General features: G+C 42.1%; 1 pseudogene; it reads left to right on the top strand.

The window, feature by feature from the left end:
- Positions 1 to 13,328, top strand: part of LOC116073643 — a 22,301-nt pseudogene extending 8,973 nt beyond the window's left edge.
- Positions 13,329 to 13,645: the final 317 nt, after the last annotated feature.

Below are 13,645 nucleotides of genomic sequence, written 5' to 3'. Positions count from 1 at the left end.
AAAAACAAAAAACAAAAAAAAAAAACTAAGAATTACAGGAAAACAAAATCAAACAGGACAAGGAAATGAACAAAACCATCCAAGATCTGAAAATGGAAATAGAAATAATAAAGAAATCACAAAGGGAGACAACCTTGGAGTTAGAAAACCTAGGAAAGAGATCAGGAGCCATAGATGCAAGCATCACCAACAAAATGGCTGGTGAGATGGCTCAGCTGGTAAGAGCACTGACTGCTCTTCTGAAGGTCCTGAGTTCAGATCCCAGCAACCACATGGTGGCTCACAACCACCCATAATGATATCTGAGGCCCTCTTGTGCGTCTGAAGACAGCTACAGTGAATTACACCCATGTAAGCTGGGCCAGCAGAGGTCCTGAGTTCAATTCCCAGTGGCCACACACATGATAGCTCACAGCCATCTGTACAGCTACAGTGTACTCATACACATAAGATAAATAAAATAAATAAAAAAAAATACAAGAGATAGACGAGAGAATCTCAGGGGCAGAAGATACCTTAGAAAATATTGACACAACAGTCAAAGAAAATGTAAAATGCAAAAAGCTCCTAACCCAAAACATCCAGGAAATCCAGGACACAATGAGAAGATCAAACCTAAGGGTAACAGGTATAGAAGAGAGTGAAGACTCCCAACTTAAAGGACCAGTAAATATCTTCAACAAATTATAGAAGAAAACTTCCTTAAACTAAAGAAAGAGATGCCCATGAACATACAAGAAGCCTACAGAACTCCAAATAGACTAGACAAGAAAAGAAATTCCTCCTGTCACATACTAATCAAAACACCAAATGCATTAAATAGAATAAAAATATTAAAAGCAGTAAGGGAAAAAGGTCAAGTAACATATAAAGGCATACCTATCAGAATTACATCAGATTTCTCAACAGAGACTATGAGAGCTAGAAGATCCTGGGCAGTTGTCATACAGACCCTAAGAGAACATACATGCCAGCCAAGAGTACTATACCCAGCAAAACTCTCAATTACCATAGATGGAGAAAACAAGATATTCCACAACAAAACCAAATTTACACAGTATCTTTCCACAAATCCAGCACTACAAAGGATAATAAATGGAAAACACCAACACAAGAAAGGAAACTACACCCTAAAAAAAGCAAGAAAGTACTCTTTCAACAACCCCCCCCAAAAAAGATAAGCACAGAAACATAATTCCACCTCTAACAACAAAAATAACAGGGAGTAACAATCACTTTTCCTTAATATCTCTTAACATCAATGGACTCAATCCCCCAATAAAAAGACATAGACTAACAGACTGGATATGTAAACAGGACCCAACATTTTGCTGCATACAGGAAATGCACCTCAGTGACAAAGACAGACACTACCTCAGAGTAAAAGATTGGAATACAATTTTCCAAGCAAATGTTCCCAAGAAACAAGCTGGAGTAGCCATTCTAATATCAAATAAATCAACTTTCAACCAAAAGTTATCAAAAGAGATAAGGAAGGATACTTCATACTGGTCAAAGGAAAAATCTACCAAGATGAACTCTCAATTCTAAACATCTATGCTCCAAATGCAAGGGCACCCACATTCATAAAAGAAACTTTGATAAAGCTCAAAGCGCACATCGCACCCTATACAATAATAGTGGGAGACTTTAACACCCCACTCTCAGCAATGGACAGATCATGGAAACAGAAACTAAACATAGACACAGTGAAACTAACAGAAGTTATGAACCAAATGAATCTAACAGATATTTATAGAACAGTTCATCCTAAAGCAAAAGAACATACTTTATGCTCAGCACATCATGGTACCTTCTCCGAAACTGAACATATAATTGGCCATAAAACAGGCCTCAACAGATACAAGAAGATTGAAATAATCCCATGCACCCTATCAGATCACCACAGACTAAGGCTCATCTTAAATTCCAACAAAAACAACAGAAAACACACATACACATGGAAACTGAACAACGCTCTACTCAATAACTTGATCAAGGAAGAAACAAAGAAATTAAAGACTTTTTAGAATTTAATGAAAATGAAGACACATCATACCAAAACTTATGGGACAGAATGAAAGCAGTGGTAAGAGGAAAACTCATAGCTCTAAGTGCCTCCAAAAGGAAAGTAGAGAGAGCTTACACTAGCAGCTTGACAGCACACCTGAAAGCTCTAGAACAAAAAGAAGCAAATACACCCAAGAGTAGTAGATGGCAGGAACTAATCAAACTTAGGGCTGAAATCAACCAAATAGAGACTAAAAGAACTGTACAAAGAATCAACAAAATCAGGAGCTGGTTCTTTGAGCAAATCAACAAGATAGATAAACCAGACTAACCAGAGGGTACAGAGACAGTATCCAAATTAATAAAATCAGAAATGAAAAGGGAGATATTCACCAGAAACCATGGAAATTTAAAAAATAATCAGATCCTACTACAAAAGTTTATACTAAACTAAATTGGAGAATCTGGATGAAATGTGTCTTTTCTAGACACATACCAGGTGCCAAAGTTAAAACAGGATCAGATAAAACATCTAAACAGTCCCATAACCCCTAAAGAAATAGAAGCAGTCATTAATAGTTTCCCAACCAAAAAAAGCCCAGGACTAGATGGGTTTAGTGGAGAATTCTATCAGACCTTTAAAGAAGACCTAATACCAACACTCTTCAAACTATTCTACAAAATAGAAACAGAAGGAACACTACCCAATTCATTCTATGAAGCTACAATTACACTTATACCTAAACCACACAAAGACCAAACAAAGAAAGAGAACTTCAGACCAATCTCCTTTATGAACATTGATGCAAAAATACTCAATAAAATTCTTGCAAACAGATCCAAGAACACATCAAAACAATAATTCACCACCATCAAGTAGGCTGCATCCCAAGGATGCAGGGATGGTTCAATGTACAGAAATCAATCAATGTAATCCACTACATAAACAAACTCAAAGAAAAAAAAACCCATAATCATTTCATTAGATATTGAAAAAGCATTTGAAAAAATTCAGCATCCCTTCATCTTAAAAGTCTTGGAAAGATCAGGAATTCAAGGCTCATACCTAAAGGTAGTAAAAGCAATATACAACAAACCAATAGCCAACATCAAACTGAATGGAGAGAAATTGAAGCAATCCCACTAAAATCAGGGACTAGGCAAGGCTGTGCACTCTCTCCCTATCTATTAAACACAGTACTTAAAGTTCTAACTAGGGCAATTAGACAATAAAAGGAGGTCAAAGGGATACAAATCGGAAAGGAAGAAGTCAAAATATCACTATTTACATATGATATGATAGTATACTTAAGTGACCCCAAAAATTCCACCAGAGAACTCCTAAACCTGATAAACAACTTTAGCAAAGTGGCTGGATATAAATTAACTCAAACAAATCTGTGCTCTTCCTCTACTCAAAGGAAAAACAGGCTGAGAAAGAAATTAGGGAAACAAAACCCTTCACAACAGTCACAAGTAATATTACATACCTTGGTGTGACTCTAACCAAGCAAGTGAAAGATCTGTATGACAAGAACTTCAAGTCTCTGAAGAAAGAAATCAAAGGTCTCAGAAGATGGACAGTCTCCCATGCTCATGGATAAGCAGAATTAATATAGTAAAAATGGCCACCTTGCTGAAAGCAATCTACAGATTCAATGCAATCCCCAAAATTCCAAATTAATTCTTCATAGAGTTAGAAAGAGCAATGTGTAAATTCATTTGTAATAACAAATAACCTAGGATAGCGAAAACTATTCTCAACAATAAAAGAACTTCTTGGGGAAGTCACTGTCCCTGACCTCAAGCTGTATTACAGAGCAATAGTGATAAAACTGCATGGTATTGGCCCAGAGAAAGGAAGGTGGATCAATGGAATAGAACTGAAGACCCAGAAATGAACCCACACACCTATGGCCACTTGATCTTTGACAAAGGAGCTAAAACCATCCAGTGGAAAAAAAGGCAGCATTTTCAACAAATGGTGCTGGCTCAACTGGTGGTTAGCATGTAGAAGAATGTAAAATCGATCCATTCCTATCTCCTTGTACAAGGCTCAAGTCAAAGTGGGTCAAGGACCTCCACATAAAACCAGATATACTGAAACTAATAGAAAAGAAAGTGGGGAAGAGCCTCAAACACATAAGCACAGGGGGAAAATTCCTGAACAGAACACAAATGGCTTATGCTTTAAGATCAAGAATTGACAAATGGGACCTCATAAAATAGCAAAACTTCTAGAAGGCAAAGGACACTGTCAATAGGACAAAAAGGCAGCCAACAGATTGGGAAAAGATCTTTAGAAATCCTATATCCAATAGAGGGCTAATATCCAATACATACAAAGAACTCAAGAAGTTAGACTCCAGAGAACCAAATAACCCTATTAAAAATGGGGTACAGAGCTAAACAAAGAATTCTCAACTGGGGAATATCAAATGGCCAAGAAGCATCTAAAGAAATGTTCAACATCCTTAGTCATCAGGGAAATGCATATCAAAACAATCCTGAGATTCCACCTCATACCAGTGAGAATGGTTAAGATCAAGAACTCATGTGACAACGGATGCTGGCGAGGATGTGGAGAAAGAGGAACACTCCTCCATTGCTGATGGGAATGCAAGATGATGCAACCACTCTGGAAATCAGTTTGGTGGTTCTTCAGGAAACTGGACATAGTACTACCTGAGGATCTAACTATACCACTCCTGGGCATATACCCAGAAGATGCTCTAACATGTAATAAGGACACAAGCACCACTATGTTCATAGCAGCCTTATTTATAATAGCCAAAAGCTGGAAAGAACCTAGATGTCCTTCAACAGAGGAATGGATACAGAAAATGTGGTATATTTATACAATGAAGTACTATTCAGCTATTAAAAACGATGGATTCATGAAATTCTTAAGCAAAGGGATAGAACTAGAAAATATCATCCTGAGTGAGGTAACCCAATTGCAAAAAAACACACATGGTATGTACTCACTGATAAGTGGATATTAGCCCAGAAGCTCAAAATAACCAGGATATAATTCATAGACCACATGAAGCTCTATAAGAAGGAAGACTAAAGTGTGGGTGCATCGGTCCTTCTTAGAAGGAGAACCAAATACTCACAGGAGCAAATATGGAGATAAAGTGCTGAGCAGAGACTGAAGGAAAGACCAACCAGGGATCGTCTCACCTGGGGATCGTTCCATATACAATTACCAAACTCAGACACTATTGTGAATGACAAGAAGTGCATGCTGAAAGGAGCCTGATATGGCTGTCTCCTGAAGGGCCCTGCCACAGCCTTACAAATACAAAGGCAGATGTTTACAGCCAACCATTAGACTGAGCTCTGGGTCCCTAATAGAGGAGTTAGAGAAGGGACTGAAGGAGTTGAAGGGGTTTGCAACCCCACAGGAAAAACAACAATATCATCCAACTAATCTGGGTCCCCCAGAGCTCCCAGGGACTAAGCCATCAACAAAGGAGTACACATGACTCTAGCTACATATGTAGCAGAGGATGACCTTGTCATGCATCAATGGGAGGAGAGGTCCTTGGTCCTATGAAAGCTCAATAGATTCCCCAGTGTAGGGGAATCGATGGCAGGGAGTGGGTGGGTGGGTGGGTAGAGGAACACCCTCACAGAAGCAGGGGGAGGGAAGATGTAATATGGTGTTTCCAGGTGGGAGGGAAATGGGAAAAGGGGATAACATTTGAAATGTAAATAAAGAAAATATCTAATAAAAAAATAATAAAACAAAACAAAACAAAACAGAAAAGCTGTCTCTCCCATGTCACTTGTCTGCTATGTGGTGATGCAGGCAAGAGAGAGATGCTCCATGCTTGCCCCTTGCCACCTATGGCAGGTGGGAGAGCTGACCCAGAGGTCAGGAGAGTGGGAGAGCTGGCCCTGTGTTTCACCAGCTGCAGTACTTGGGAGACCAGGCTCTGTACCTTGCCTGGGCAGCACAGTAGAGCTGGCCTTGCCACGCCCACTCATCTACTCCAGTAAAGACTGTAATATCAAGGTTGAAAGCCTGATCAAGAGGCATTATGACTTCAAAGAGAGTTTGTGCCTCCTGGGTATTCAGTCATTCGTGGCATCCCCTAACTCAGAGGTAGCCCAGATATGTCCTTGTGAACTCGCATGCTAGGTGCCCTCCAAGATATGATTTATTAATAGCTAGACAAAATTGGACATTGCTCTCTGACCTTTACCAATGTTCCAACATCTTAGCCAAACCCTGGCTTGGAATTTCATAAAGAATGTTACCCATTCAGACTAATTGCCTTTGGCATTGTGGTTAGGGCATTGAAGTTTACAGAATGGGAGACTTATCCCAGGGCAAGGTCAAGTAGAATCCTCATTCTCAGTCACGCAGCTGAGCCACTCCTAGGAATTAGCAAGAAAGAGACTTGTGTCTCTACTAGCCCAGAAGATTAGCATAGTGGGCATTTTACTAAGGATGGGAGGGACTTTGAGCCAGAGTGTGTGTGTAAGAGACAGTGTGCAGCAGTCAGCATTCTAGATTTGAGATTTGAGCCTCTACCCTCCTGGCTCGCGCACCAGCAGCCCCCTAGGACTCCAGGCTGGGCCCATGTGGGCCCTAGCGTGTTTGGAGCCGGAGGTGCTGCACCAGTCCAGAGGAGATGGCTGCTGCTTTAGGCCCAGTGTGTTTCAGGCGGCCTCAGTTATACCTCAGCTGCTGAGCTGCCAGATTTTTCATTTCTCTTTTGTAATGACTGTAAAAGCCTGATGCCATTTTTAAGAAATACATTCAGACTCAGCACTTCCTTGTCACTCACCAAATTTTTTGCCCACCTGACCAGAACTCTCATCCCCAGGAACAAGAGGTTCCACGCAATGAACCCAGTCGGTGGCAGGCCTTTTTGGCATGGGTACTGGTGAGTCTACCCTAAGAGCAGGAAAGAGGGAGAGCTGGCTTTGCCCCTTGATGAATGTAGCACTGGGTAAGACAGCTCCAGCAGTGCTGCAGGGCTCAGGGTGGTGTGTTTGGGGGGTTGTGGAGAGCTGGCAGGCTGATCAGCTCAGCCATCACCCAGGCCTGAATCCAGGGCTTTGAGTTGGCCCTCTCTAATATCTACTCTATCTAAAAACTGCTGGAGTGAATGAAGGGACCTGTCCTATAGATCCAAAGCTACAGGACCTTTCCTACAGATCCAAAGCTGCAGGATCTCCATGATATTAGTCAACAACAAGATACCCATGAGGAGTCACAGTGAGGATCCAGTATTGATAGTATAGTAGAAGCCAAAGGCCTGGAACCAAACCATTGACTCACTGCAAGGAACATTCACAAGTAATGAAGGGTAGGCAGAAGGGTCTACTATGGAACACACTGTGACACACCATAGCTTCCACAGGATTTTTTTTCCTTAAGCGGGAAAGTTGCAAGGGCAGGGGGCAGGTACGAAGGGGACAGGGAGATGAATGGGAATAGGGTGCATGATTTATTGATTCACAAAGAATCAATACAAAGTTAATTTTTTTTATAAGTACCCTTCTGCACTTTCCTTTCGACACTCTAGAAAGTAAATACTTCAATGGGGGCTTTTCTCCCTCTGAAACTAAGAGGACATGATGTTCTCACAGGCATGAAACCACAGCTCTAGCTACTCTCTATGGTCTCCAGCTTGGCCACGTGCCAGTATCAGTATATATGGTGGCATCTGGTACCTGGGGCTGACCTCAGGCATAAACAAATGGTCTCACTCCGAGACTGGAGTTTCCCCTTTTACACAGGCAGCTCACATAAATGGAGAAAGCATCTCTTTGTGAAATTGACTATCTCCTGCAGCTTAAGTTGGAAGAACATTTACTTATCTGGCCCCAGGGAATCGTAATCATCTTGCAGCATGTGTTCACTCTTACTACACACCACCATTCATTTTTAGTATCAGAAATTACAAAAGGTTCCACCAGGATTCACCTCCAGTGGTTAACAAACCAATGGGCTCAGATTTCCTTGTCTCAGGCCTCAGAGGAGTGGTGCCATTGGTTCTGGTTGGTCCCCTTTAAATGCATACCATCTCTTGATAGGGGAAAAATAGAGAACAGAGAGCAGCCACCAGGAACAAGTTTCATTGAAACACATTCATAAATTCCCAAATGGAGGAAAGTCAATTACTGAAAAGGATCCATGTTTGCCAAGTGGAGGTGTTGAGGAGGGGTGGGTAGACAGAGCACAGAAGAGAGACAATGAATGACTCTGTGTGGTCCTGTAATGGAGACCATGGTCCTGTAGTGGAGACCATATGTTATCACTGAAACAAACAATATGCAACACTGAGATCGAGCCCTGGTGTGGATTGTGGACCTTGAGTGATAAGGGTGTGTCCACATTGATTTGTCAGTTCTAACAAATGTAGCATTTGTGTAAATTTTGAAGGAGAAAAAGGCTGTGTATAGGTGGGGAGAGGTATGGATGGATGGGAAAACTGTATCATCATCTCAATGGTGAGTATGTGTGTGTGTCTGGGTGTGTCTGTCTGTCTGTCTGTCTGTCTGTGTCATTGTGTGTCTGTGTGTGTGTCTGTGTGTGTATCTGTCTCTGTGTGTGTCTGTGTTTCTGTCTGTGTGTGCCTATGTATGTGTGTGTGTGTGTCTGCATGTATGTGTATCTGTGTGTGTGTGTTTGTGTGTTTTCCTGAGAGTGCTCAAAGCGGTACATATATATGCACATGTACTTGGAGGCCAGAGGGACAATCTAGACTGGCTGGTTAGTGAATAAGAGATACTCTCTGCCTTCTCAATGCTGTAAAGGATGTTTCACATGAGTGCTAGGAATCAAACTTGAGTTTTTGGACATGTGCCTGACTAAGCCACCTCCCCAGCCTGGACACTGTCTTTCAAGACTGGTAAAGAGGACAGCTGCCCCCCTAACCCCCTCATCCTGATCAGCTGCAGATTCCATTCATTCTCATGGCCATCTGGCCATCTACCCTGTCTCTCTCCATCCCTGATCCTAAACCCCATTCCCATCCTCTCTCCTATTCAGTTCCTTCCTGAGACTATTTTATTCCTCACTTTTAAATGAGATTCAGGCATCCCCCCTTGGGCCTTCCTTCTTGTTTAGCTTCTTTGGATCTGTGGATTGTAGCATGGATATCCTGTATTTTATGGCTAATATCCACTCATAAGTATCTCTCATAAGTGAGTGCATACCATGCATGTCCTTTTGGGTCTGAGTTACCTCACTCAGGATGATATTGTCAAGTTCCACCTATTTGCCTGCAAAATTCATGGGTGTCCTCTGAGAAGCTCCATTCAGTAGCTGACTCAGACAGATGCAGACACCCACAGCCAAACACTGGATGTTGCTTGGGGATTCTTATGAAAGAGTTGGGGGAAAGATTTTGGGTTCCAAAGGAGATAGGAACTCCATAGGAAGACCAACAAAGTTAACTAACATGGGCAGACAGGTCTGTCTGTCCTGGCCCTGACACTCATTGCCTTTACTCCCTTGTTATTCTCTGTCATCCCTTAAATCAGGTGAGATACTTCTCAGAGACCTCGCACACATTGTGCTTCACTGACCATTGTCACCATGTTCCTTGTCTATCTCCACAGGTGACCATGAAGCTCGACAGAAACAAGACTTTTCTCCTGTGGTCCATGTCACTGTCACCTGCCTTCTGTGATCACCCAATAGGTAAGGTCACTCTAACCCCTACCCTTCACCCTGAACTCTTAGTCCTGGTATGCACTGTCACTAGCAGCTTCCTCATACTGCCTTTCTGTTTAGCAGAATGTTGGCTGTACAACCAAGTCAAACTCCAGTAGCCAGATGTGTTTCTTACAGTGCTAGGACAGAGGAACTTTACACATGCTAAGCAAGTGCTCTACCACTGAGTGAGACTCCTAACCTCCATACCAGACCCGAGTCCTCAGCACCTCTACTTGAGTCAATAAACTGTGAGAAATGAAGTAATACAGGCCTGAGCCTTGACTATAGGCCTGCTGTTAGCCCTCATAAGCCTGGGGTCTTTAAATGTGTACCCATATCATAAATGTTAGGAGGGTGGTAATCTCTTCCAGGTAAGTGGGGTGGAGGTTGGGCTGATCCCATGGAAATTGATTTCTAGAAGAACTTTGGAGATTAGCCAGCCCTGCCCATATTGCTGTGGTAGAGGGAGGAGGATGGAAGGGATATTCCTTTCTCAGAGGCTGGGCTGTTTGAGAAAATCTCTCTACTCAAGATCCCTAGGAGGACAACTCTATTCTTCTATAATCAAACAAGTGAGTAAACTTGAAGCTTTGCAGAATGTCCATCTCTTGCGGTTTGAGTGTGAACCATCACCCACAGACTCACGGATTTGAACCCTTAGTTTCCAGATGATGGTGCTATTTGAGAAGTTTGTTACACCTTTAGGCGATAGAAACTTCTTGGAAGAAGGATAACCCTGGGAGAAGGAGGCTCTAAGGCTTTACAACCAACCCCACTTCCTGTTCAAGCTCTGCTTACTGACTCCAGATAAAATGACCAGCAAGCAGCTTCCTGTTCCCATTGCCATGTCTTCCATAGTGGATCCTGCTCCCTGAAACTGTGAACCAAAATAAACCCTTCCTCCCTTCAGTTGCTTATTGACTAAGTATTTTGTCATAAAAACAAGAAAAGTAACACTTATTAATATATTATCTCCACCTCTCTCTAGATGAGGACACACTTCCTCCAGCCGTCATTATTTTTTCTACCTAACGCTATCTTCATATGGACCATGGGGGAAGCACTGGGATGGGCCATGGTAGGATGGTGGGGACTATTTCTTTATTCAGTTGTTCAGAAAATACTGAAGTCTCAGGCTGTGTCTGCCTTCACACCTAAGAAGCCCTCTGACCCCCTAACCCATCCAGCAGATTCCTGAGCCTGACACTTGACTTGCCCTTTGTTGTCTAGTCACTGGTCTATCTTCGAAGGGGAAGATGCAGATCTGTGTGAGTCATTTGAACTCCACTCTGTTCTTTTTCTGATTAAGATTTCATTTGTGGGAGGAGAAGAAAAGCCAAGGCTTTCAAGTGGCCCAAGTGGGGCCTTACCAAATATTAACTTTCTTCTGGAACGAAAACAGCACCTTCAACTTGCATAGCCTGTTTTGCTAGCCAAAGCACCATTTCTGGGGTTGTCTTCACAATCTTTTAAGTTAAGCAGGGAACAGAGTCAGTTCCCCATTCAACAATTCAAGGTAGGGAAGAAAAATACTACACCAAGAGGAAGAAATTGGCATTTTCTATTCTGATAATTCTAATTTGATACTTCAAATTTACAAATAGTTGTAACACAATGAGAGGAAATTAATTTACTATAATTATTCAGGTGTTTGGTATAAATTTAGATAATTTAAATACTTCATAATATTGCAAATTTTCCCTGACAGCTATGTGAAGTGTTAAAAAGGAAGTATATTAATTTAAAACTGTAGTTGGAGATCATTAGGGATGGGTAATGACCAAGTTTATAAATGGGACTAATTGTAACCCGTGTCCATGAGTTAGTTGACAATCAATGAACATGTAAAGGTATTAGTTTTCTAACAAAAACTATGAGGTGTATAGATAGAAGACTTGAGTGTTGAGTTTAAAAGCATAAAGAAATCTAGCCTCGCTCACTTGAACTCAGTGTCTAGTGAGAAGCATCAGAGACAGATGAGAGAGACAGAGACACTGTCTTCTCATGTCAGTAAACATCAACCTCCTTTTACATTATACAGAACAACAGTGACAAAACTCTCAAAGTCATTCTTGACTCCTACCATTCACTCATATTAACTCAAGAATCCAGCCCTGCCATCAGAGCTTCTCCTGCTGCCACCTTGATTAAGCCTGCATCCTCTCTACTGGGTTATCACCTAATTGGTCCCCTCATACCTCAGCCCAACTCAGCTAGTAGTTCACCATCTAGGGAGAGCCAAGTTATGCTGCTTCTGTACTAGGAATAATCTAAGAAAATGTTGGGGAGCTCAAAGCAAGCCTGCTGGCCTTACCCTGTACTCTTCTCACTATCCCAACCACAGGATCACCTTCAGCAATCTCTCACTGTACAGCAGCCCTGAAGACCTCTCTAGATCAGTATGGCTTACTGTGGGGAAGCTGAATAACACCACCACTCTCCTAAAGATGGCTACATTCTTATTTCCAGAACCTGTGAATATGTCAGTGATGGTGTGGGGGAGAATGGTCAGCAAATGGAACTGAGGCAGTGTTGTGATCTGAGGTGTATCCTCCCCTAAACTAATATTTTTGAGTCCTCTTCTCTTATATCCAAAATGTGACTTTATTTGGACAAAAGGAATTCTCTCTCTCTCTCTCTCTCTCTCTCTCTCTCTCTCTCTCTCCACACACACACACACACACACACACACACACACACACGTCAGTATTATTTGTTCTCAGTTATTCCTTTTCCCTCTTGTCCTCCATCATTGCCCCTCCCCTCCAGTTGGTTCCATTTCTTGTAGACTACCCTCTCCTCTGCTTTCCTGTTACACACATTCCATCACCATCTCTATTTGATCTCTTCCTCAATTCTCCTGATCTGCTTCCTGGGTCTAGTTTATTTCACTTAATTTGATGACTTCAGAAGATGCCATGTACTGGCTGGGTTTGTGTCAACTTGACACAGGCTGGAGTTATCACAGAGAAGGGAGCTTTAGTTGGGGAAGTGCCTCCATGAGATCTAGCTGTGGGGCATTTTCTCAATTAGTGACCAAGGGGGTAGGGCCCCTTGTGGGGGGTGCCATCCCTGGGCTGGAAGTCTTGGGTTCTATAAGAGAGCAGGCTGAGCAAGCCAGGGGAAGCAAGCCAGTAAGGAACATCACTCCATGGCCTCTGCATCAGCTCCTGCTTCCTGACCTGCTTGAGTTCTAGTCCTGACTTCCTCTGGTGATCAACAGAATGTGGATCAATATTCCAGAATGTGGAAGTGTAAGCTGAATAAACCCTTTCCTCCCCAACTTGCTTCTTGGTCATGATGTTTGTGCAGGAATAGAAACCCTGACTAAGACATGCCATAAGTTCAATTTTCCTTCTGCTGAGTGAAAAATCCATTTTGTATCCATACCAAATTTTCTTTACCCATTCATGGGTTGATGGGCATTTAGACCTGTTCCATCTCTTGGCTTTTATGAAGACTTCAGCTACAAATGCATGTGTAAATGTGTCTCTGTGATGCACTGTCTCCTTCAGTCATGTAACCTCAAGTGGTACAGCTGAATCATGCTGAACTTCTCTTTGCTTTTTTAGGATCTTTCACACTGACTTCCAAGGTGGCTGCACCAGTTGACATTGCCATCAGCAGTGAATAAGGGTCCTTTTCTCCCATATTTCTGCCAATATTTGTTGTCATTTGTTTTCTACATGACAGCCATTCTTACTGGGGTGAGATGGAACTTCAATGCAGTTTCAATCTACATTTCCTGTTACAACAGCCAACTCCGCTTGAACCTTGCTGGGGAAAGAGGCCTCAGGAGGCCTGACACACAAACCCTGGGATTATCTGACTCCACCAGAGGCCTGAGCCTCAGCTCTGCTGCAGCTGCTTCCTGAACTTGGAGAATAGGAAATACCTGGAAATATTAGTCATTTCCTAGGACATATGTGTCTATTTTTATAGGGAAAGAGT

The sequence above is a fragment of the Mastomys coucha genome, unplaced genomic scaffold (assembly GCF_008632895.1).
Source record: "Mastomys coucha isolate ucsf_1 unplaced genomic scaffold, UCSF_Mcou_1 pScaffold23, whole genome shotgun sequence".
Lineage (NCBI taxonomy): Eukaryota > Metazoa > Chordata > Mammalia > Rodentia > Muridae > Mastomys > Mastomys coucha.
Note: the sequence above shows the minus strand (reverse complement) of the source record. Positions and strands in the feature narration are given on the sequence as shown.